Source organism: Rhipicephalus sanguineus, chromosome 7, assembly GCF_013339695.2.
Source record: "Rhipicephalus sanguineus isolate Rsan-2018 chromosome 7, BIME_Rsan_1.4, whole genome shotgun sequence".
NCBI lineage: Eukaryota > Metazoa > Arthropoda > Arachnida > Ixodida > Ixodidae > Rhipicephalus > Rhipicephalus sanguineus.
In genome coordinates this window covers 61,445,976-61,468,971 of record NC_051182.1, presented here as the reverse complement: position 1 = coordinate 61,468,971, position 22,996 = coordinate 61,445,976, and positions in this window count along the sequence as shown.

Genomic DNA, 22,996 nt, shown 5'->3' with positions numbered 1-22,996 from the left:
CTGTCAAGCGCAAGGTCACTTGTTTAGAATAGCAATTTGTTTTATTGAAGTGTAGCATTATACAAAGATGTAGCCTTCGGTTATTTGAAGATATTTTGAATTGATAATTGGCTCCGACGAGGGGCGCCCTACAAGAAAGTGCAATAGAGCGAATGTCGGCGCCCATGCGCCCATAGCACAGAAGTTAGTAGATCCACTCCCGGTGTTTGAAGCCGGACGCACCGCGGTTGATTTTTTCGCCCTCTGCGGCGATCGCTGGAAACTTGAGACTTTCCGGGGCCTGGTAGTAGTGCGTAACCAGTCGTAACGCTAGTACAGATTCTTGACCTCCAAGGTGGTGCCGGTGGGAGATTTTTCCTGTGCGTGTGTTGAACAATAAAAAATTCGCAGCGTGCGCGTTAACTACAAAGCCGAATTCTTCTGTCTCTCATTCACCATTAGCAGCCATTGGCTGTTCCAGTAGGAAACGTTAGTAGAAGTAGAAAGTGTAAGTGTTAGCTAAAAGCCGACTTCTTCTGTCTCTCATTCCCATTAGCAGCCATCGTTTACCTCCAAGGTAGTGCCTGGTGAGATTTCTCCTGTGCGTGATTAAACAATAAAAATTTTGTTTAAAACGCCGTTGATTGACGAAATAAACCAACGAAAGACGCCAGATGTTTTCTAAGCAATGGTTTTCTAAACAATGAAAATTCACAGCGTACATGTAAAATTTAAGTGAGCTGCAAGTCGTCATAACTCATCGAGCCTTTCGTATAAACGCGCCCGATCTCACGTCGGTGATGATGTACTGGGCAGAATTCACGGAAGATTCACGGTTTACCGATGAACCTCCGCAGCTTCGCCCACTCATCATCATTCACTCAGTGGATATGCTGTGATTTTTTCTTACACCGTGACTCTGACGCTTTGGTAGCGCGTCGCGCATGCCCACGCTTGCGTTCCCGCGCTCGCACGTGCTTGGCACGTCTTCCGCGACAGCGCGGAGACATTTCTTCGTACCTGGGCGATAGCGTACGTTCGTATCAAACATCGCTGGGTGAAAATCGGTTCGCAACAACCGCATTCCATTACATTGCAGGCCAATGGGCCTTGGCCGGGACCAATGAAAAAATTCGTATCACCCCGAAATTCGTATAGCTGTGATCGTATCACCGCGGTTTCACTGTATTTCGTGTGAACGTTTATATCCGCTAGTGGAGGTTTCGCTAAGGAAAGCTTTACGGTGACACGCTGGTCTTTTACATTCGCTTGCTCGTTCATTAAGCAATATAGTTCGTATGTCAGATACATCTATAAGACGCAATTGCGCAATATGGTTAGTGCGTTTAATCACTTAACGAAGCAACCAACTCCGTCCAATTATATCAACTATAATCGATGTACGCCTTCTCGCGCATTATTAGTGCAAAAGCTTTAGATGCCTCATCAAACCCTAAAACTCATCGTCGGCGACGTCGGCGTCCCGTGTCGGCGGCGTCAACACGAGTTATCCAAAATATCACCCCGCGAAGATGTCACCAAATTACGTCACATGACGTCACATATCCCCAAAACAGGTGACGTCACAGATCCCTAAAACAGGTGACGTTATGTGAAGCCATGATGACGTCATCCGACGTCATCATGGCGTCACATAATGCGACGTCACACGATGACATCAGATGACGTCGTCGATTTGCATTGCCTCGGTGATCGTTAGGCCGATCACGGAGGCAATGAAAAACGAGTTGAGGTGCAGAAAGTTTCGGAGGATTGCGGGGTAGGATCAATACGTCGAGTGAAGAACAAGCGGCTGGTTTCCGCCTTCAGTCGTCTTAGGCGAATGCATGAGGGACTCTGTGAGTTTTGCCTAAGCGCCTGATGTCCACGATTAGGTGATCTTGCGCGCGCGGTGACTTCAGGGACTGCAGTGCGTCTCGTGAGATGAAACTTGAAATTTACCAATGATAAGAGCTACTTACTAATGAAAAAAACTACTAAATTTACCAATTAAAGGCAAGCACATGCTCTCGGCACATAATATATATCCGATGCAGCCTTACACAGAGCTGTCATGGGCCAGCGTTACGCTCATTTAGATAATTATTAAATAAGTTTTCAAACAGCAACGTGTGCAGTTAATAAATGTGCATAAGCCACCGGAGAGAAATTCTATGCTCCAGGAGAAGGTAATCGAACTCTCACTCGGTGCTCTTTTATGCAATTTTTTCCTCTGCTGTGACTTTCCCGCGTTCTATTTGCGAAAAAGGAGTAGCCGGTAATATACAAATCTCCTAAAGAACAACTAATGAAAAAAATATTAAGAGCTAGACGGCTGGTGTGAATACAGCGCGCTGCCTGACAAGGAAGCGCTATCTCCGCGAAAGGGCGTCTGCTACGCAGGAGCAACGTAGGTGGCGCCACGTTCGTAAAGAGGATGCAAAGGAGCGGAGACCGAGGAGGAACGAGAGCGGAGGAGGAGAGTGTCGCTACTTTACGAAGTTTCGGGGGATTTAGACTAAGGGTATTTCCCTCTCTCTCTCTCACGTCAACGTATGCTATGGTGGGAGAGTTAAATAACGACAGGGCGTCACAAAATGCGAATTACGTAAGTAATGGGTCGTCTAAGCACCCAAACAATTGCAAAGGGTTCGGCCATAATTCTTCATCGTCATCATCCGTCGCATCAACAAAGTGCACATACTGCCTTACAGATGTGTAGCTGCACCTCACATCTCCGCAGAATGAATAATAATGGCGTAACGAGTTCTTCCCAATTTCACAAAAATTATGATTTATGGCGTAGTTGGTACCTTGCTAGTGTACATGTATAAGTAGCCCCAGGAGAGCTAACGACGGAATCTAGAAATGCCGCTCATTCAGCTTACGCTGTGCTTGTGCTCTGCTTTTCGCGCAGGCTTGGCGTTCTTTTAGTTACGCGGTTGGTCGAGTGTTGAGAGGTTGCGCTGTGCTTCCCATTGGTGCACCCATGCCCATAGCCGTTCCTCGAGACTGTGCCTGCTAATAGAAGCGTACTATTTGGACGGCGTGGGGCCTTTGCCGCCGCATAACGTGGGGCACCGCTGGATCATATGTTCTAAGTTGGCTATATCCATGCGTAATGAACATGCATTGATGACAAAAAAAAAGAAATTGGAGGCGATCTAATCGCCCATTTGGGTGTCTGGTAGTGGAACTCTCACCTTGGCATCAGTCTGCCCCGGTGTAATTCTTGGTTTATTTTTTTCATTCATCGCGATGTCAAAGTGGATCTCAGAGGCCACACAGAAAGAGGCGCATGGTTTAGATTTGGTCCTCCAGGTGACGCAACGATCGCAGCTGCTCACAAGAAAACAAACTGCTCTTTCAGTGAATTCAATAAAATAATTTTCATTATTATCCTGACCGTTTCGTGGCCCCTATCCTAAGTAAACTTGTGCTCCCATATCATAGGTACCCAAGATAACTATTAACTTATGACCAGTTTCCTGATAGCGATGGAAGATGTGCCGTTGTTCGGATGTTTGCCCTTGGGACATTCCAACGAATTCATAGCAGATTCGGTTCTTAACTCTGCAATGTAGAAAGGCCGTTAGGTAAAGCAGAATATTATTACTCTGAACAATTTGATGTAGAGTGCCTCTTAAATTAGATACCTTACTGAAGCTTTCCATGTCTCATTCGAAGGAATCCCTTTGTTTCTGCACATAGGTAATATGCAAATATGCGGTATTAAACAAGATACTCATGTATTTTCTGTACCAATTAAACGAAGTACATAAAAATGTTGAAAATTTGTTCGAAAAGTTCCAGCGGGACAGGTAGCACATGAAACATGAATCGATGAAGTAAAATACATTTAGGAATAACTTTTTATCGGTTTGCTCGATACGAGGAATCTATCTTTATACGAAATGATGTCTGAGAAAAGAGGGCCTTCCGTAACAGTTGCTTGGTGTGGGCCACCTGACACAAGCCTAAAACAATGTAACGGATAACGTGCAACAGAGTTAGGTAGACACACTGGCTATGCTGCATCCCCATTCCCCCTCATGTGAGACGGCAGCATAGTAAAACAACAGCCATGGACGATGTATTACAAAGCGTGCACGAACTTCCCTTTTCTTTAATACTTGCGTGATAACTGCATGGTCCTATTTGAATAAGTTTTCTATCACTCGGGAAGGGAGGACTGTAGGTGGAGTTGGTAACCCATCTTAGAAAGATGGCGCGCAAAAAAATGATAACACAGGCGAAAGGAACACAGACGCGGGGCCTATAGAATGTACAAGTTGCTGCCCTGCCTAGGGGCTTCTTTCCCTGAAGTCGGTCACGCTGTTCGTAATTTTCCCTAAAATATTCAGTTCCATTCTTTCTCTTCAATGGGCTGTACTGATGATATCTTCATGTTCCCTCTGAGAAGTTCTTATGCCTTCAATGATCATCCTTCAGGCAATGCAGTTTGAAAGTACGTTCTTCTTAAAAGCAAAATTTTTCTATCGCGAAACCTCATCGCTGACACTCATCCTGCAGAGCACACCAATCAGTGCTCAGGATAGAATAAAGATGAGACGCGTAGAAATTCAAAAAAAAAGAAGGCAAGGGACGTGATTTCGAAAAACGTAGGATCTTTGTTTGAGGGCAGGTCCGAAGTCCACCGGTCTCTCCAAAATTATTTAAAAAAAAGAAGCTTGTATCAGAAAAGCCTTCGGCGGAATGTTGACTCCGTAATTTGGGCTGCCGAAAGTTTCGACGAGTTTTAGCATGACACAGTTGGCAGGAACACATACACCATTTCAGGAATGCCGAAAAACTATAGGCGTGAGCACAAGCAACACCCCCCTCCCCCCCCTTCCAATCACCTAAATAGGGGGGGGGGGAGCACAAAGTCTGCCCTAAACATTTACTGGGTCGGACCTGTCCCGTCATTGCTTAAGGAGCATGGATATGGATACGTACATTTTTGTGGATAATAGCGGTGGAAGGCCCCTCATGTTGAATTCCAAGAATTGTTCACTACCTGCCTTCACTCCCGGAAAGCTACAGATCTAGTGCAGACGGTCGTGAGAAGCACCTCATCCTTTCATTTTATTTTTTTCCATCCATTGTGAAGCGTGTTGTGTTTGCGAGTCGACCGACAGAGAAGGCGGGGGGGGGGGGGGGGGGGGGGGCTTGCGACCCCCAACCACTCATGAGAAACCATGCGCGCCGATGGCCTTGCAATTACTTGCGTGATCGTAAAATAAAAGAATACTTATTCCCTTCAGTAACGAATGATGACGCATCGTCTGCAAATGCGCCACGATTCCAAAGCACTTAGTATTACGCTCCGAGAAAGAAAATGAAGGAATGTGTTGTTTTGTCTCTGTTTCAGTAATTAATGTTAATTAGCGTGTAACTAAATAGCTAGTTATTCTTTAATCAGTCAGCTTCAATCCATGCGTAAAAAAATGAACTATTACGCCCGAAATGCATGCACAGTTTGCTTTTTGATTGTATTCGTTTCGAGTGAATACAAAAAAATTGGCCGCGTATCTGCGTGCTTCGCTGCAAATGTCGCCTAAAGACGATAGAAGAGGCGCTGCGTGGGATATGAACGCCATCTGGCAATACGTCGGGAAACGTGAATGCTGTGTTGCGGGCTGGTAGTCCCGGCGCAGCAGCAGGCGAAGACCGGCGGTGACCAACGCGACCGGCGGGGACGCCAGCCAGCCCGAACACGCGGTTTGGCGCGAAGCGCCAAAGCAGAAGAAACGTCCGCACTCAGCGAGTACTCTCCACACACTCTTTTATATTCACGTCGCCTGGGCAAAGCAGGAATGCCAGAGCGGCTCCCCATGGCAATCGTACAGTGCAATACTGTACCGAAACCGAAACACAACAATGAGCTCGTGCAGAGGGCACGGAGGAAGCCGAGTTTCGGCGCAGTCGCATTTTCAGCGCAGCTTAAGAATCTAGGGTCTGTAGAATTACGTATGTATGTATTTTCTATTAAAGGAACACACCACCTAATACTTACCTAGTGATGTTGCGCCTCAGATATGCGTAATGTTTGCTTTTTGATCAACAATGTACACAAGTATGAACCTAGTCAGCCGTTCACGATGACTGGCCCTTGGGCAAGTGGTTCAACTTTGGCCGAGTGGCTGAATCGAGGGACGTGCCGACAAACAGAAAGACAGACAGAAAGACAGACCAAAATTTCTGCGTTTAAGTTCCCCAAGAAAGACTATCGTCTTTAAAAATGGTCTTTACGTTCGTCCTGGAACGCGGCACGTCGAACGATCATCGGACACGGTGTGATCCTCTACAGCAACACGCAGCACAATGAACTTAAATGACCTTGTTGTCCACTCAGGAAGCCTGCACGAATAGGCACGCTGGGTCTCAGGCCGTTTCAAAAAATACGCGGTGCGTGGCGTGCCTCTGAAATTGATGTACACAATTATTATTATTATTATTATTATTATTATTATTATTATTATTATTATTATTATTATTATTATTATTATTATTATTGTACATAAACGTTGTGGAGAAGTTAGAGAGAGTCTGAGGGAATACGAGGAAGAGGAGGACGATGTTCGGAATAATGAACATGGATGAAACCACAGCTTGGTGATGTATTTCCCCAGCAAAGTATATCACACCGTCAGAGGACAATACATTTCTTTTTTACTGATTGGACTGCGTAGGTACCAGTAGGCACCATCAAAATCTATGACGTCACGGCGTTAGGTGCGGGAATTTCAAGGTTGCATCACCGCAGGCATCTCCTTTTTTTCCGCATATTCTCACTTACGAAGGGTCTTCTCGCGGGAGGTGTGGTGATTTTGGAATTGTGGTAGTCCATTAATGTGAAAGAAATAGTTTACTCGCTCTGGTGCCCTTTTAAACACGTTATAAGAATTCTTAGTTCGAGTTACCTCAAAGAGCCTTCACATAAGGTGGCTGAGCGCGCTTTCAATCCCTGAGGACGAGGGTGGACTTGAAATCGACCTTTAAAGCGGAAACTCGTTTTGAGCCTCAATTTCACCTCTTTTTGAAATAGAAGATATGCGTTGTGACTGAAATAATATAGGGCGACTACATCAATTCCCTTCTTTGGGGCGTTTCTAACTCAAATACTTCGAAAATGGGCACAGGATCGGCGTAGCCACTTTGGTGGGTCCGAACAATTGGAAATATGAACCATTGCGTTTAGGCTTCGGCTCCATTGGCAGTGACAGTGCCTGAACGCCCTGCTTTATTCCTGCTAATATGGCGACAGCGCTTTACGACTCATAGGTCAGAAAATCTCGTGAAAACGATGAAGGGAATCAACGTACATTAGAGTGATTGAAGCAGGTTTAATGTTATTGAAAATTATTATTTACGGGCAGTAAAAGGTGAATTGTCAATTAACCAAAAGCGACAGTGGAGGCATTCCTATGCGATCTCCTTACTGGTAGCCATAACTGTCAGATTTTTTTTCGTTTGCATCGCACATACAAAAGATTATTGGAAATGACACAATATAATCAATTATCATAGAAACCTTCAAAAGCATGAAATTCTGAATTCTGCAAGCAAAAGCAGAGAAGCAGTATGTTCTGAAGTAAAGGAAATCCAGATAGAGAGCAACGTTGATGAAAACCTTCAAAAGCATGAAATTCTGAATTCTGTAATGCAAAAGCAGAGAAGCAGTATGTTCTGAAGTAAAGGAAATCCAGATAGAGAGCAACTTGATGAAAAACTTCAAAAGCATGAAATTCTGAATTCTGTAATGCAAAAGCAGAGAAGCAGTTTGTTCTGAAGTAAAGGAAATCCAGATAGAGAGCAACTTGATGAAAACCTTCAAAAGCATGAAATTCTGAATACTGTAATGCAAAAGCAGAGAAGTAGTATGTTCTGAAGTAAAGGAAATCCAGATAGAGAGCAAGTTGATGAAAGTACCAGCCAGGGTTGGCACCAAGGTGGGGGTGGGTCCCCTTTGCCGTCTCCCAAGAACAAACATAATAAAATAGAAAGCAAGAAGCACCCAGGGTCTTTCAACAAGTCGCCTAAGATGACTCCAAGGCGAAAGCCATCCTGTTCCTTTTCTTCGCAGTCGATCTGGCCATCCCCCTATCCACCCCTCTCCGAAAGCTTTCTTAGCCCAATGTTGTTTTCCACGATTGGAGGCATTCAAAGCTTCATGCAGCTCCCCTCGTATTTAGCTCTCGCTGCTGTTACTCACCTTTTTGTTCCCCACGAATGATATGAAGTCTCCATGACAGTTTCACACACTGGGGCCTCCTGATTCTGTATGTATTATGTAAGCCCGTATTTGTACATGCAATAACGACGAATGAGCTCAATTTGAATTTTAGCTTGAACCAGGTTTTTGCATTGCCTCCGTGATCGCCTTACGTTCGACCAAGCGGCGATGTCCTGTGATGAAGGTTATGATGTGACGTCACAAAAGTTTGCGATTTCTGACATCACGATGACTTCGTATGGTAACGCCATGACATGACGATTTTTGACATCACTCCTGTTACCGCCGATAGTCAGTTATCACGTTCGATGAGGCATCTAAGGCTTTCGTTTTTACGAATCCTGGCGCCACCCCTAGCTCCTCTTTCGAGCTGGCCTAATGGCCCAATGCTCTCTGCGTAGTCCAGATTTAACTGGTGTCAACTTTCTACTGCGAACTAAGAGCGCTACCTGCAACAGCATTTTTACCAATTAACGAATGAAAGCTTTACACATCGAATCTGAGTAAAACAAGCAGCAGTCATCCTGAAGTGTGACCTCTTACCCGCTTCCAAATAAATAAGCATTACGCAAGGGTCGTTGCGAGCTAGCATCCCTTGTGTCTACAAGTTCTCTCATCTCCGAGGTTGCGAAACTTGAGCAAGTGGAAGCCGATGCGAGAAGCATTAGGTACTTCATTAAAGGGATACTAAAGTGAAAGAACAAGTTAGTGTGCACTGATAAATCATACCCTGACAGGTCTAGCGTCGTTAACTTTATCACCATAGCTTTATTAATAGATGAGAAAATCAGCGTCAAACTTTTCCGTTTTCACTTTTCCACCGAAATCTCAGGTGGTGAAGCCATGGATTTCAATGTGCTTTTTTTGTATTTTGGCCGCACTGACTTAACGAAATTTCCGCAATATCAGTATGTTAAGTGTCGGGCTCTCTCAGAAGGCAATGTACTTCCTTTTGACCCATTAGAGACTTCACGACTCCTAGTAACCGCCACCGAAATATATAACGTCACGGCGACTGGTGCGGGAATGTTCATGGGTCGTCGCCACCCGAACTTTATTTTTTGCTTGTTTTCTCGCTGACCGAGTGTCTTCTCGCCGCAAGCTTGGTGTATGTACTATTGAGAAAGAGTAATATACTAATACGAGAAATGTCGTTTTTCATTTTACTGTCCCTTTAAGGTACCAGCTGGGGTGCGTTCATACCTGCTTCAATGCTAATTTCGTAGCCTGTTGTGCGCCCAAACATTTTGGCAATTCTTTACGTACCGACGACCGTAAACACTTGCTACGGTAGCAAATCGGGCGCCTTAATATTTACTCATTTATCAATAAATAATTTACTTTATTACCTTAATTAGGTGACTTATTTAGGTGCCCAATGGTGCCTAAACACTATTGGGTATCGCTGGTATACGTTTGTGCAGGCTTCACCAAAGCCTTTTTGCTCTCATAGCATACTATTTTTCACGTTTTTCCTTGCTCTGTTAAAGAAGCTTCTTCGGACGAAGCATTTAGAATACGTAACGTTGGTTTGTTTTCTAATAATAACAACAAGTGTTAAAGTATTACACCTCAAAACCACCATAATCCTATTATTCTTATTGAAAAATTAAGGGTGTGCGAATATTCGAGTTTCAAATTTGAATGGATTAGTTCCTAATCAAGTAATTCGACTCGACTTTCGAATAGCTAGTATTAGTAGCTAGACAGGACGAATATCTGAAATGCGAGAAAGGCCAATGGTGCAAATTGGTTGAGGCGCGGTGGATTAAACTAATGCTAACCTCGCTGTTCGTTAACCTTTCACCGACACCTTGGTTCAAAACCGAGCTCATGTTGACCCTAATGGAGATCATGTCATTTCCGCACGTGGAAAACCACATGAGAAAACTGTCAAGTCCTTGAAAGTATCGCTCCAGAAACGAAGGCACGAACTTCTTGCGTAGTTCAGTCGCGTATGCCCGCAAGCGCCGAAAACGTCCTGACTTTGGCCTGCGAAACCCTCGGTGATTGGCTTTTCATATAAATAAGATGACTGATCCATCTTTCATAGGAATCGGTATAACACGAAACTGAAACGTGTCGTCAAAGAACTATTTGAGTGCTTTAGTGCTTTAGTATATCAGAGCTTGTATAATGTCTATTGTTTGGCAGATGTGGCGCTGCCTGATGTGGACGCACTTACGTTTACGCCTAGTGGCACATCTCCGTACCGACGACTAACGCCCATAATCATGATTTAAGCTTGCGGGAGCTGAAATTCTTAACATATACGTGGGCACCGCATATGGTGAATCCTGTGCAAATACGTCATCAACAGGCACATAATAAAATGAATGCGATAGCAATAAATTGGAATGTAACGTGAAGAACGGAAAGCAGCTCAATATTGCCAGTGCGTCGCTCGAGCCCAAAGGACGCACGAAAGAAACGCACACAGTACGAGCGCGAACTATCATGCGTCACAGCTCGACACTGGAAGCGCACTGCTCAAACATAAAGCAGGACGCACGAAACGAACGAACAGGAACACACCGCACGAGCGCGAACTAACTGTCCTAGTCGTTACTTATTTCCGTTTCAACAGCGCGCCCCTTTCGCAAACGCGGCCGCTGCAGCGTCGAAGCGACCTTCGTACGCTCTGTCACTTCAGCGCAGACATCGCGGCGAAAGCACAAGACATACAACCACCCGCTCCCCCGGCAGCCGCCCCCTTCTTTCCTCGAGATAAGCGCTCGAAGGCGACCACGTTCGCAGGAACGGGGCCACGATCTTTAAAGCGTGCCACGCGCGGACATCGCGCCATCTACGTGGTAACTGAGAAAGCATACTGATGTGAGTGGTGTATATAAATAGCTCGCCGTTAGCAGGCTGAAAGACGGGGCTCTTCGTGGCCTAACCGTCTAACGCCGCGCGCTGGAAAGCGGGAGGTCGTCCGTTCGATTCCGCGCGTCGGAGAGTTTTTCTGAATTATTTTTCTTTGTGACTTTGATATATATATATATATATATATAGACATATACATATACGGTGCATGACGACGGCGACGGCAAAAATCAGCCGAGACTGTCCATATAATTGCTATCGCAATAAAACTGATACTCGGTACGCACTCCTCCAAAGCGTCGTAAAACGCGAAGAGAAACGCTACATGCGTTATCTTCCATCTAGCCTAGCAGTCAATTATCACAGGGCGAGCGGGGAACGCGGTGCGACAGCCAGGCGAGCGTCGGAGAGCTATTTTAAATGCGAATGCATTTCTTAGTCGAGCTATGTCAGGCGCCGTGCGGCGTCCGCGATCTCTCCGCTCCCGCCCCCCTCTCCCATAGCAGCAGCTGCGAGCACGCGCGCTCCTCCTCGCCCCTAGCAACCGGAGTAGGTGGTGCGGGCGCATCAGCAGAGAGTGAGTGGAGAGGAGGCGCGCGCGGGCGCGTGTGGGCGCTCGCATCGCGGGAGCTCGGCGGAGCTCCCACGTGTTTGGGAGAGTACGGGCGAGGGTATGCGCGTGCTTCGGCGCTTCTTCTCTCGGCGGGCGCCCCACTCTCCCGTTCGCTCGCTCGGAAGCGTATTGGGCGCGAGGCCCACCACTGGAGACGCGGGCGCTGCAATCGCTGTGACGTGCAGGGTTGGATCACGTGACCTCGCCTCGCTCTGGCGAAGGGACGCGGATGGTTGAATGCGTTGTTTTTAACCGCGATTTCGCTTTTGAACAGCGTTGCTTTGCTCTCAATTCTTGTGTGTGGACCCCTAGAGGCTGCACAATCCGGAAAAGTGCAGTAAAAGTTATCGGCGGCATGGTACTTTTGTGCTCCGTGCCGCAGTGCGCAACGTACGCGAGGGGGCCAGGCGTGAGCTTTCACTTTTACCACCACCCTGCTTTTCACGAGCATGATGCCGCTGTCACCTTACTTTCCTGTTATTTCAAGCCTGTGGTGTTAAAATGGACATCGACCACGAATATTCACGGCAGCATTGTTCACATTGAAAAATGAATGCGCAAACAGTCCGGTTATGTATGTTTTAAAATATGACGTAGGCAACGTGCGGACATGTGTTGAAAGTTGCCGTAATGGCGATTAAGCGTGTGCGCCAGGGGCGTAGCCAAGGGCGGGTTGGGGGTTGGGGTTCAACCCCCCCCCCCCCCAAAATTTTCAATTTTCCTTGCGTATATACACGCGCACATACAAACGCAATACAAATGCACACACAAACGAACATACATACAAAAGTATGGCTGAACCCTCCCCCCCCCTCCCCCGAAAAAAATTTCTGGCTTCGCCCCTGTTGTGCGCCGTTGTCTAGATCGTCAGATATTCAATATAAAGCCGAGAAATTCAGTTATTTTCTCTTTCTGTTACCTTTGCCTTATCCCAGTCTATTTCGTGGCCAGTTGCATCTGCGTGTTCGGCCAGCGCGTCCGATGAAACCTTTCTTACGTCATACATGTGCTACTTGAGTCTTTGCTGGAAGTGACCTGTCTCGCCGACGTAACTTCCACAACTGTTTGACCCCCCACCCCCCTCCCACCCTCGCGTTTATTTTAATTGTCCGCGTGTCTTTTCCCGACCACACGGATTTCCGTCAGACTCTCGACATCAACCCATGTGGTTCCTTGCTTATAGATTATTTCTGTAAAATGAGCCCATAGCCACTGTCAGTTGTTCTCTGTGTTGGTTTACGCTACATGCGAAAACATGGCCAGCTTCAAACACTGATTCAACTTCTAGCAGCAGCCTCGAAGTGTCATACTGCTTATCAATGAAGCTTTGTAAATGCTGGACGCTGGTATTTTTCACAGCAACACAAAATTGCCATTTAGACCACGGTAAGTTAAACCTTGCAGCATGGTCATTCAAGTGCGCAAGTAATACGGCCGGCTGGCACGCGGTGCATTTGCTATCGCAATCGAACCTGATCGGGACTGTAATCATGTGAAATGTTATCTATAGCTAGAACACTGAATGAGGCGCGCGCGTACGTAAGGCTCTCGTGCGTTTGTCTCCAATCGTATGAGAAAGGTTGCGGCTGCATGAATCTCTAGGCATACTGGATTGCTTCCCACAAAGCGGAGAAACCGCTTTCGTCGTGCTTCATAGGGTTATGTGCTCTAAACGGGAATGTAAATTTGCCCATCTTTGTGGGGTCAAACGAGGCCCGTCTTTATATTCATACCTACAACGCATGAATTTGCACGGTTGTCCGCATTTCTTGGAGCAACAAAATGTGTTTCTTTGCCGCAAGCACGCGCTAAAGCCCATTCTAGGTGAAATGATTCGTTACCTTTTACAAAAGCAGCGTGCGCAGACCCCGCGGTTTCCATAGCAGTGGCCATAGCAGACGACGCCGGCAGTCAGGACACTGTCTAAGGCATTACGAGGACGTAGCATTTTTTTTTCTGAGCAGTTATTTAGCATTTCGTACACTTAGTGATGGAGCCTCAGCAGTATTTTACTGATTTCTTTGAAGTGAAGTACAACAACAATAATAAAAACGCAGACGCGAAAGCGGCTGCGGGCTGAGCGGGAGAGGGCTGGCGGAGCAATCCAACCTTGCACGTCACAGGGATGCATCCGCATGGTGGCGCCACGGTATGTCCTCGCGCCCAGTATAAATGGAGCGGAGCGCGCGCTCTACTCTCTCTCGCCCCGTTCGCCGGCAGCGATCGTCGCCGTCGAGTGCAACGATAACACAAACAGGTGCTAAATAAATGGTTACCCTACAAATCACCGTCTCGTTGTTCATTATATAATTACTTCGCCGCACACTCTTGCCCAAAGAAATGCATTCGCATTTCCTCACGATTCCCTTCGGGGAGATGGGGTGAATTTTTCATTATAGGTGGACGCTATGAGCGAGGCTAGGGCTGAAGCCACCACCTCGCGGTTTGTTAAACGAAGTTACACTTCTATTGGAAACGCGCCGAACGGGACGGTCGCAATAACGGCACGTTTTGTTCGTTTTGTTTTTCGACTCTGGTGCCACACATGTCACCACACCGTTATAAAGGGGACGCTCATAGCATCCATCCATCTATCCATGCAAGAGCACTGCGAGAGGAAAGTGTGAAAGATAAAAGGCGCGTTCATGTAGCCTCTATAGGTGTTTGGCGGCAGATCAGTGGGCTAAATGCCCTCCAGCCATCGTCGCGAACTGAGAGGTCATGGCTTCGACTCCTGTCAACAGAAATTTTTATTATAGTTTTTTTTCTTTGCCATTTGATGGCATGTTTTTTCTGGCGTATTTCCGTGACGGAAATAAGTCATAAAATCTTGGTTGACCCCGGCATAAAACACTTTCGTGTTAGATTTTGTTCACGCTGGGCACTCGCCACTGCCGCACCACACCACTAGTTCAGATAGTTTCGGCGCACAGTTAAAACGCTGCTGTGATCGGGCGCCCGCAGTCTTTTGGGCGCGGTGCACACATGGCGATGAAGCACGACATTACCGTCGTCAGATGAGCCGTGCTGCGCGACCATAGAGAAAGAAAACCATAGGGAAAGGTTAGGGGTGGCGCTGCTGACTGGATTGGCGGCTCTTCTATCAACATGCTAGCGGGCCCATAAAAGCTTAAACAAAAGTCACTCCGGAACAAGTGCGTAATGAAGCTGTCAGCCTGCCGTAGCGTCCCTGATTTTTCTTTTGTCTTGCCATAACTGGCGTTACACATTTTGTGTAAATATACTATTCGATATTCGATTCGACATTCGATATTTTTGTCGGTATTCGGCACTATTCGATTTGAATCCGATTCGAGACGAAATTTCACTATTCGCACACCCCTATTAAAAATACCTTAAAGACCTGAGATGAAGCATTGTGCAAGGGGAGGGAGAGCAGTTTGAACAGTGAGCATCGGTAATACTTTTATTTGCATGAGCAACAGCAGCATGCACCATATCACATAGTAATGAGGAGTGTAGTACTAAAATAAATAAATAGCTAATACAGTATTGAAAGAAAAAGAAAAACGCTAGTAACATCATTATGAGGGACACCGTAGTGGAGGGCGCCGAAAATTTCGACCATAAGTACATGTGCGTAGAGCATTCCGCCTCCATCAAAATGCAGCCGCCGCAGCCGGGATTCGATCCCGCCACCTTCGGGTCAGCAGTGGAGCACCATAACCACAAGATTACCGCGGCGGGTTCTCGCCAGATATCTTTCCACACGAAAAAAAAAACAGAAAAACAACATGACACCGCACTCATCGACTCAAACTATTCTAAACACAATCATACTCATTCTTCATTGTTGTTTTTTTAAATCGTAATAGCCGCTGACCAGAGCACCCGAACTTGCATAAATGCGACGCGGGCTTTCGTAGCTTTTGAATGGAGCTCCGAGATGAAAGTTCATACTGAAGAAGCCTTTACACTTTCTATTTAGTTACGCAGTTGGTCGATCCTTTAAAGTGGCGCTGTGCACGGCAGTGACGTGTGGCTGCGGATAGACTACTCTATCTCTCTCTCTCTCTCTACACACACGCACACACACACATGATGATCTCTGGTCATGCTGGAAATAATCGGGCTAGTATACGTGGATGTCTCTGGTTGTTAGAGACAGACAGACAACGAACTTTATTTGATCCTGAAGAGTTACTGACATAACGCCTTGACGCTCCGCCTTTTCCTGGGCCCTCTGGATAGCCTTGGCTTGCTTTCGGAGTGCCGTGATTTTGATGGCCTCCTCCCATTTGGCTTCGCTAGAGAGAAGGCAACACGGGACATTCCCAGAGCATGTGAGCCATAGAACAAATGTTTCATTGCAGGCGGCGCAAGCATGGTCAGCGTCCGAATATATCTTGCTGAGGAAGCACCTCGACGGGAAAGACGCAGTGTGCAAAATTCTCAGATTAGCTGACTAAACTCTGCTGAGTCTCGGGTAAGGAAGAGGATAAACTCTCCTGCCAAGTTGGTAATGTTTAGTGATCTTAATAAATGTGAGAAGTGGATCGTTCTGTCGAGTCCCCTCCTGCCCCTGCGGAGCCTCCAGACCGTGTCGGCGCGTGAGTTCTCGCGCACGATCGTGGGCGATCTCGTTGAGGTTTGGGAAGTCCTCGAGAACGTTCTTCCTCATATGTGTAGGGAACCAAGTGATAGAATGAAAACCGGGACAAGCCCTCTTCTCTAGAATGGAGGCCGCCTCTCGAGCGAGGTTGCCCGATTGGAAAGCTCTGATTGGCTCCTTCGAGTCGGCGTAAATGCAGGAGCGCTCCCGGTGAGACAAGGCCAGCGCTACCGCGATTTTCTCTGCTATCCGCTTCGTGCGCTGGTATGGTGGCGCCACCGCTCGGCTCCCCTGGTGCCTAGTGAGGAGAAAGGCGGTTGCACCAACCCCCCATAGGATCCCATGCATTTTGAATGAAGTTTGCGATTCCGTTGCGCAAAAACAAACCAGCGCCATCTCTCGACAACACACCACACCGTCTATGCAACGCCTCTTGCTTCCGCCGACTTGCCATTCTCCAAATTAAGCCCTCTCTCCACTTTTTTTTTTATTTCTTTCGGTTGCCGTGGGAGCGCGCGCTCAGTAGACAGCGCACCCGAGAAAACCGGCTGGGCTGGTCGCTTGTGTCGCTTCTTCCTTGGACGTTCCAACGTTAAAATTGTGTTAAGGCGGTGACCACACGTCGGACAATGAGCCCTCGTTTCGTGTAGCTGCCATCTCGTCAATGGCAATGTTTCGGACGCCTCAGATGTGCACTTTTATCCGTGGGTTGCTGGACAAGATGGCCTCCTGCAAGACCGCATTTTTCCTTGCCTGTCAGCTATGTGTGTAGTTCTCGGCGTCGCAACAATTTGATGACGCGAGAAGGTGAACTGGTGCTACATCGTGGAAACCGTTGAATTGACTGCAACCTTTACGACATTGTGCCAGAATATTCTAGCGTACTGTACGCGCGCGATTGTGCTACAAACTCGTATTACTGTGACGACTACGCACTGGAAGACTATATGCGTTGCCAGTGATGCTCCTTTGCATGACCTGTCCGCCTCCAACGCACTATTCTTACGACATAGCCGTTGAAGTGTCGACTAAGAACAGCTTCGCTGCTAAAAGACCCTTAATCACGACTTGACGGTGCTCCCTTTCCCCATGTTTATATCGATACCCTGTAAGTGCAGAACAGACACAGCACAGACTCAGACTAATTATATTGCACGAAAAAACCAGGGAGCTGTCTCAGGGAGTTCTAGCTAGGACCAGGAGAGAGAATGTGTTCAAGGGTTGCTACGCCGCTAAATATTCGCAGGGAGCACAGTCAGAAATACCGATGAAGGAACTAAATCTGTTTGTAAATGACACTCCAAGCCATAGGCTGCAGCAAGTGAGAGAGAGAGAGAGAGAGAGAGAGAGAGATAGAACAAAAAGGTAAAGGAAATACGGGGAAGTTTGTCAGAAGAGATCTCCAGTTTGCTACCCTGTAATTGGGGAGCGGAAATGGCATAGGAGAGAATGATAGGGGAGAATGACACATTCTGCTTAGGGAAAATTTATTACTTAACCAAAGTGCAAAGCGGTTATTATTTCGATTCCCTCTCATTTGAGCGTCCTCAATGGCTGCTTTAGCCAAGCAGTACCGTACCAATTCTCTAACAATGCTCGTGCGCACGTTCCGCTTTCGTGCAATCCGCATTTCCGGCTGGGATTTCTGATCATTATACTCTTCCTTTGTTTCGCCGTATTTATACTTTTAAAAATTGAGCCCAGCGAGTAAGTGCTAGTCGCTTTTAGACGAGAACTCATTCAACTATTCCACGGAGGCCTCGCAGATTGCCGTGCTTGATTCTATTTCCGCGCCATTTGCCGAATTAGCCAGGCGTAAATCTGTGTTACGTATAATGACTGCAATGCAAAGTGTTTCTTTTGCCCTCTCCCTGTATTGCTCGTTTCTCTCCTCTAGACGTGCCCCCCTTTCCCTCTTTCTCTCTCCGATATGGAACTTGTGCATTTGCCAGTTGTCACGAAATTGTTCCCTTAAAGGGCCCCTCACCAGGTTTGACAATTTTGAGCTAACGAGCGCAATGCATGCACTGGGCATTCACGATTACGTCTGCCAAAATTTGCAACGCTACGCGCCGCGTAAATGGGTCAAATTTCAAGCTGAACGATGCTTTCCCTTCTTCTCGCGTCCGCGCGCCCAGAGAATGAGGGGATGACGTACATGAGAGAATGGCCCTACGTAGATGGTAGTGCTGTGACGTCGCTCCTCTACGTAGACGACTGTGCTCTGACGTCGCCAACAGTAGCACGTGACAATGCGATAATTATTTGACACGACGTGTAGTTTGTGTAATTTGTTGCTTGAATGGATGAATAAAACTTGAGAGCAATAATAAAACACACAAACGAAATGTATGCGTTTTCTTTTTTTAATTTTTACTGCGAATCGCAGCGAGATTCGAGACTACCTCCGTTTCGCACGCGTTCGTGTTCTCGCTCTTTGCGCATCGTGCAGACGCCACCCTTTGCAAAGAAACTAATTTTCTACCGCGTTCCAGCGCTCATTAGGCTCATTTATCCTCCCGCATCTAACTAGATGTTCATGCGGCACACCGCTAGTCTCGCGTCCGTACAAATGTTGCAGCTTTCGTGCTCAGTAATAGGTTAAAAGCCAAGTGATCGGCGAGGGCGCATTCGGCATAACTTGCAGAGATGAAGCGCAGAGAACGCCGCCACAACACCGCTCGCGTCTCGGGGGCTCGGGCTGGTTCGGGCACGTCATGCGCTCGTGACATTTTGTGCGCATGACGTGTTCATGCGTATGCGTTATGTGATCCTTCTGCTCGCGTGCCGAAGAGGGCCGGGAAGGGGTTTGGCTTGCGAAGGCTACACGGGGCGAGCGGCAAGGGTTTGCAGCTCGCCTCCTCGCATCATGGTTTCGCACCGCTACAAATTATTGTTTTTCTCAGCTTCTAACCGACCGATTAGAAAAATTCTTCTGGCAAAATGCTCTTTATTGGGCTCGCAACAACTTGCGATGTCTAACTAAAATTCGTTAGGTCACCTGGTGAGGGGCCCTTTAATCTTCACGTCTAACTAGCTAACAGTGATCGCTCGCATTAACCGGAATTTCACTCTTCCGCACGAAACTTTTTATTTGACGTTTTGTTTCTTTTTTATGGTCTCATTTGCATGAGAACTTGTTGCATGTGTAATTGCCTTCTTGCTATACTCGCCGCACATGGGATCATTTAACGTCTGGCATCCTGAATTGTTTTGTGAACACCAGTACGTGTAAGTATGTATGTATGTATGTATGTATGTATGTATGTATGTATGTATGTATGTATGTATGTATGTATGTATGTATGTATGTATGTATGTATGTATGTATGTATGTATGTATGTATGTATGTATGTATGTATGTTTCCTAATGCTTGAGGGAGGCACTCCGCTGTTCGTCTTTCATTTTTCACTAGACAGTAAAGCTTTGTAAACGTAGGGAAAATCGGCGAATCCGTCCAGGGAAGAGGAGAAAGAGAGCTATTTCCACCATTCTTTTGGCCTCTTTGGCTGGTTTATTGCTGTTCTTTACCGCGCTGTAACAAGATTGAATATTTTACGGTGAAATCTTAGATTCCTGATGAACCGCAAAAAATGAGCGTCGGTGTCCCGAGTCGGCAGCGTCAATTGACACCAGTGATGCAAAAAATCATCACACAATGACGCCGCCTTATGAGTCATGACGTCCTCATGACATCACAGACCACGAAAATTTGTGACTTCATTACGTCATGTCACATGATGACGTAATCACATTACATCTTCGGTTTGCATGGCCTCCATGATCGGTGGGATTATTACAGAGGCCCTGCAAAATCAGGAGGTGTGTAGCCTGCAATGCCTCCCATCCTGGAGGCTGTGCAAAACCACGTTACGTCCAAACAGCATTCAAAGGGCGAGAGGTAGGAATGATGCATCGACTGAAGAAAAAGAGGAAGATGGATTTCGCCTTCGAGTCATCTTCAGCAAATGCATAAGGGACCCTGCGAGTCTTTTTAATACAGTGAACGCATCACTCCCTATCCGGAGTCGACCGTTGAGATTGATTTACAAATACATCTTACTACGACTTTTGATGCGAAAGCTTTATATTAATCTACGTTAGTATGATTACACTAACTGTGTTCAGCATACCTTCCAAACGGAGGTGAACGAGTCACCAAACATTGATTGTTAACGTAGGGAATAAACTATGCCGCAAATAAAAAACAACTCCGCACAACCCTCAAAATATTTCATATCACCATCGTGCATCCACTTTTGAAACGTCGTCTCAACCTTTTTATTTCTTGTTTAAGCTTGAAGTACTTAGTAATTACGACGCGCTTACATGGCAGCTGCTGAAAAATTAGATTTAATCAAAGGTCGTTGCCTGTAACGACCATATAATTTCTTTGAATGACATCACACGCCGTCTGTCATGCGCATAAAACTCCGAACACAGGAATTGAATCGACCGAGCAGGCTTGGCAACATAACACGCGCAGCACGCGGTATACGTATATTGCGCTTTGACACAGACACGAAAGACGAAGCCCGAACGCTGAAGTCAGTGATCGAAAATGGGCCGTAAAATCATTCTGAAAGCGCCACAGCCATAGAACAGTCGCGAAAAGAAATCGTCACCATACATGCAGATGTGCACATTGATGGCTAGCAGACGACACCAGGAGCAGTTGACACTGAACGTGGCCCTGACGGCAACACTGCTGGATTTCGGTAGGCATTTTTCTTGAACCCTGAGTACAAATTGCTTTATGAACTTGCCCAATAAGGTTTCAATAACTCGAGCAGGAGAGACTGGTCGGCAGTGTCGAGCAGCCTTCACGTAGCGAGCGCGCGCGAAAAGCGGCACCCGAGTCCTCTCTTTGACATCACACGCAAGAGGGTGTCAATCAAAGATCTCGAGGCGAATAGCTCCTTTGAGGCGGATGCACCCACGTTGACGCCTAGTGGCACATCTCCATGGCGACGACTAAGGCGCATGATTATGATTTAACCGTTGTGGTGGCTGAAGTTGTTCACGTATACATGGACACAACATATCTTGAATACCCCGCAAATATGACACACAAACAAATAAACGGGTACTCGATATGCACTTCCTAAAAGTGTCATCAATTACGGAGAGAAACGCCGTGATGTACGCTCCCGAGTAATAGGGTAACCTACGTCTGCTCCCATGCGTACACTACCACACTGCGCTTCGCAACACGGGAGAGAGAGGTTCGCAGCTTGAGCAGCGAACGCGCGCAGGCGTTCCACGTCCCGCTGGCCTCTGTCTCGCTCTACCAAAGCACGAAATTCACGCGTCGACATCGTTGCCTTTCTACAGTGCCTATTGCAGCAGTTTTAGTAGACGGGGCTATCTCACTCGAAGCAGTGGGCGGCGGAGACGCACCATTGGTGCATGTGGAAGCTGCACTATTCCGAGAACGAGTAGTCCCACGCTAACAGGAAGCGAAAGGCAGTGAACGTAACGGCATCTATGGCGACTGCCCGATGCCAGCGCGGCCAGTGTTCTTCACTGGTATTGAGACGCTTTAATCACGACCTCCGAGATTGCGCGCCATCTCGGAGGTCATGCTTTAACTGCGTCGTCGCCGAATCGTTCCATATCAGCGCTAGTAAGTGTTATGGCACATTACGTCACGGCACCCCGCACAGATGGCGGCCCGCCAGCAGAGAGCAACCGTGATGCCTCGGTAGCTTAGTCGGAAGAGCGCCAGCTGCTTATAGTCGCGGAGCGAGAGTGCGTAGGTTCGATCTTTTGCAACTCTTTCTAGCAATTTCTCTGTTGTGCAAGTCTTCTTTAAGTCTTTCTGCTTGTATGGTTCCCATTTATTTCACATTAGGCTATTGCTTACGCCTTCTCACTCTTTCAGACAGCTGCGTTCTGACGAGGTTTCCTTAAGCATTTATTTGTTGTTTTTTTTTATTCTTCAGGTCGAGCTACGAGCATCCCGCGCAGCGAAATGCTCATTACCGGCCGCGCTCTAACTCTACGGTCGCGTTCCAGTGCGGCCCTGGCCCTTCGCACATGCCCGCTCGCCCAAAACTAGTATTACTGTCACGACTGTACGCTGGAAGGCAATCAGCGTTGCCAATGATGCTGCCTTGCTTCACCTGTCCGCCTCCAACGCGCTAAGCGTTACGACATCGCCGTTGAAGTGTCGACTAAGAACAGCTTCGTTGCTAAAAGGACCTTAATCGCGACTTGACGGTGCTCTCTTTCCCCACGTTTATATCAATACCCTGGTATGTGCAGAACAGAAGCAACAGAGACTCGGACTAATGACATTGTACGAAAAAATCAGGGAGCTGTTTCAGGGAGTTCTAGCTAGGACCAGGCCAGAGAATGTGTTCAAGGGTTACTGCGCCGCTACAATATTCGCAGGCAGAACAGTCAGCCATATCAATGAAGGAAATAAATGTGTTTGTAAATGACACTCCAATTCATAGGCTGCACCAAGTGAGAGAGAGAGAGCAAAAAGGTAAAGGAAATACGAGGAAATTGGTCAGAAGAGATCTCCAGTTGGCTGCCCTCTAATTGGGGAGCGGAAAGGGCATAGGAGAGAATGATAGGGGAGAATGACACATTCTGCTTAGGGAAAATTAATTACCTAACCAAAGACCCAAGCGGTTATTATTTCGGTTCACTCTCATCTGAGCATCCTCAATAGCTGCTTTAGCTAAGCAGTACCGTACCAATTCTCTAACATTGCTCGTGCGCACGTTCCGCTTTCGTGTAATCCGCATTTCTGG